Source organism: Lemur catta, chromosome 3, assembly GCF_020740605.2.
Source record: "Lemur catta isolate mLemCat1 chromosome 3, mLemCat1.pri, whole genome shotgun sequence".
In the NCBI taxonomy this organism is placed as follows: domain Eukaryota; kingdom Metazoa; phylum Chordata; class Mammalia; order Primates; family Lemuridae; genus Lemur; species Lemur catta.
This window is the reverse complement of record NC_059130.1, coordinates 78,714,876-78,718,662: the sequence shown is the minus strand read 5'-3', so window position 1 is coordinate 78,718,662 and position 3,787 is coordinate 78,714,876. Positions and strand designations below refer to the sequence as shown.

Genomic DNA, 3,787 nt, shown 5'->3' with positions numbered 1-3,787 from the left:
GTGTTTTGGTAAAAGTTTAAAACTTCTTTGGCCCCATTTTATAGAACATATGCCTTCGACTCTACAGCATCTCTCTCCTAGGATATTAGTTATAGAATAAGCAAGCATATTCTTAGTTATTATGCCTATAATATGTGTACAGTGTGTAAGTTATCTTATGTAGTAAAACTGCAATAATTAGAGATCTGGAAGGGGATTTGGGGAAATAGGAAAAGCCTGTAATCTGAATAGGAAAGGAATTAATTATTCAAACAGCTAAAAGTGTGTCAGTCTTCTCAGCTTCACAATAAACTGGAAGCCAGTGGTAAACTTTTGATCAAAAACAAAATAAAAACACCTAGAAACTCAGAGGTCAACTAAAGAGACAGACATTTAAAAAAAAAAAGAGTTGAAACAAATTTGTGGTAGAATAGTCGAAAATACAGATAAGTTAAGAGAAAAAAGAAGAAAAACCACCTGAAATTCTACCAGAGAGAAAAATTATTAAAATTTTGAGATATAGCTTTCCAGGCTTCATATGCATAATACATACATACAATGAAAAACTACACATTCCGTTTTGTGACTTGGTTTTTAAAATTCACAAATATATCATGGACAGATTTCTTTAAAATGTTTTTTTAATTAAAAAAAATCTGTAGTGAATGCAATGCCCTACTACCAAAAATTATGCAGTTGAGTTTCCCATGTTTGGGGATACTGCAGGGGTCAGCATATCAAGAGTGCAATGGATAAGCCCTACCCTAGGAAAACCACCTTCAGGATCATGTTATCTCCCCTGCCAAGTAAATATCACAAACTCATTTTATGTCAACTAGTAAGACACTGAAATGTCAGGTTAATTACTGCATAGTATTTTATTAGATGAATTTACCATGATTTGCATAGAATTTGGGGGGGTTGCTGATTTTTGACATTTATAAACATTAAACTGATAAACATTCTTATAACCAAAATCTTTGGAATCCTTTCTTAGTCCCCAAAGATAAACTCTGAGAAGTGGAATTGTAAGGTGCATTGGTTAAGATTCTTTGGTTTCAAGTGACAAAAACCCAAGTGGAACTCATTTAAGGAAAAAGGGAGAATTTATTGACTCACATTTATTCAATAATTTTGTTTAACTATTAGGAGTTCACTGGAAACTATGGATACATTTATTTCCCAAATCGGAATGCAGGTCTGCTCAAAAGAAAACTATAGAGAATTTTTGGGGTTTTTTAGAGCTCTCATCTAAGATCATTCCTCATGTACATACCCTGATGAATACTCAGCTAAACAGTAAAGGGGGGACTCTGTACAGATCTCAGGAGAGAGATCTGCACTCCATCTGTGCAGCAATCTCCTCTCTGGTATGCTTCCCTGAGAACTCTGGCTGCCTTGGCTTCCCCGGACCCCTGGCTCTAACCCCTCTACTTGCAAAGACTGTGAGGCTCCACCTGGGTTCCCCTCCTTTGCAATATAGTATGGAAACTCTCTCTAGGCAGGAAAGTGGGGGCAATCCCTCTCACTAGGGATCATTGTCCTGCACCTCCTCATGTTCAATGTCTGAAAACCATTGTGTCACATATTTTGTCTGTTTTTTTATGAGCGTCTGGTTTTTAAATTGTTTCAGTTGGGAAGTAAATCTAGCCCTTGTCACTGCATCTTGGTCCATAGTGAAGTCTCTATCTCAACTATTATTTTTGGATTGCTATTGTGTGTCAGGCACTTGGGATCCCTGCTTTTGTGGAACACATGAGCAAACTGCTGAAAGGTCACAAAGGTCAGAAGTAGAGCCCTCTCTAGGGACAACAGGATCCAGGGATATAAATGCTCCCAGATTTCAAGATTTTTGTGTCTTTCTCTCTCTCTCCCCCATCGCTCTCTCTTTTCATACCTTGTGTTTCTATATCTTTCTACACACTAGCATCACTCTTTCCTTCTATAGATGAGCTGAATTCATGAAGAGTACACAGCAAAAGCAACTTGGAATTGCATTCTTTCAAGCTTACACATTTTCAAGCTTAGTCATTTTGGAAGAAAGAGAATTTATTTCCTCCGCTTCAGTTTGAACAATTTTTAGAAAGGAATCATAAGCCCACCATTTGGATGAATCATTGTGGCTAGGGGAGTGAGGAACTTAAATTGACCTAGCCTGGATCATGTGCCTACTTTTGTGGCCAGGATCTGGAATCTCTTACCAGATAGATCCACAGGGGAATCATCAGCTGAGCAGCCATTCTGATTCGTGTCTACGGTTCTGGGTATACTAATTTTCAGCACTTTAAAAAACTGCTTTGAAATAATTTCAAACTTCAGTACATTCACTAATAGTATTAAGAGTCAGATGTTTGCCTAGTGTAGTACATAAAGAAGCTGAGGTAGAAATAACCTTTACATTTGAATGAATGTGGTCAAACAAGCAGTACATTGTAGAATTAAACATATAAGGGTCCAGAAGAACAAGAGAGAATTCTAAAGGGTAAAGGAGCCATATATAAGGTTAGTTTAGAAAGCACCAAAAAGGAACTCATGATGAGCTTTTCTCATCCATAAACCCAGGGCCAGGAAATTCTTTAAACATTTAGGCTAACCATGTTACAGTCTGGGCAAGAGAAAACTTTAATTTTGTAGTCATCTTTAACTAGTTCCTCCACTTTTTATAATTCTCAGCCAATTGGTTATCAAGTCATATCCATTCTACCTCTTAGCATCACTTGAATCTGTCTACTTCCTTCAACCTTCCCTGAACTCGCCTTGTCCAGGCCAGTCTCCTCTCTCACTTGGATTACTGCAAAAGTGTTCTAACTGGCTTCCTGACTCAAGTCTTGCTCCCTATAATAGATGCTTGTGTTTGCTGCCCAGTATCCATTTCTGCTCTTTCTTGGTAGCAGTACTCAAAATTTCCTTTTGGGAAATACCCCCTTCCCATTCTCAACTATATGATTTGGGTGGGATTTAACCTTACCCTCCTCAGTTCTAGGTATGGATTCTGCTTAGCTACTTAGTACATTCCTGTTGAATTCCTACTGAGTTGGTGAATTCATCTATTCCTTTGACCATGCCAGTGGGTGAATGAGACACAATAAAATGTTTGTTGGGGGCTTCTGGAAAGGAAGTTTCTCCCTCCAAGAGAGGCATTCTCTCTTCCTGCTGGACGTGAGCAAAGAAATATGGAAACTGTTACAGCCATCTTAGGATCAGGAGGAGAGTCAACCGCAAGATAAAGTAGATACTACAGAAGTCAAACAAGAGAAATGGAAAGGAATCATTCCAGAGTTCATCTTACCTCTAAACTTAACAGCTATATAAGCCAATAAACTTCTCAATCGTCTAAGCCATTTTCTGTCAAATTTTGTATAATTTATCACCCAAATCATCCCAATTATACTCTCTTTCAATCTACTTTCCATTCTGAATTCAAAACCAGTCATGTCACTTTTGAGAGAGGCAGAGAGCAAGTTGCTAGACTGTAAAATGACAATCCCAGAAAACTACCATATAATGTCATGAAGATAATGACACATGTAAAGTACTTAGAACAGTACCTGTCATATTAGTAAGTAAGCAGTTAGAATAAGGTGTGGCACTTAATAAACACTTGATCAACATCTTATTCTCAACTTCAAACCTTACAAAGACTTCATTGTGCTCTTAAGGTAAAGTTCAAACAACTTAACCTGTCCTATTATGCTGACTCCTTTCATGGTGACAAGATGGCTACAAGAGTTGCTAGAGACCTTCCTAAACCCGGCATTTGCCTGCCACTTCAGACTCTTGCCCTGCTATTTCTTTTATTTATATTGTT

The 3,787-nt window shown here is 37.8% G+C and overlaps 1 non-coding gene across 1 annotated transcript; it reads right to left on the bottom strand.

Moving 5' to 3' along the window:
* Positions 1 to 628: 628 nt before the first annotated feature.
* Positions 629 to 793, bottom strand: LOC123636068. The gene has a single exon (XR_006734308.1). It is a non-coding gene; the product is annotated as a U1 spliceosomal RNA (small nuclear RNA).
* Between the last annotated feature and the right edge of the window lie 2,994 nt (positions 794 to 3,787).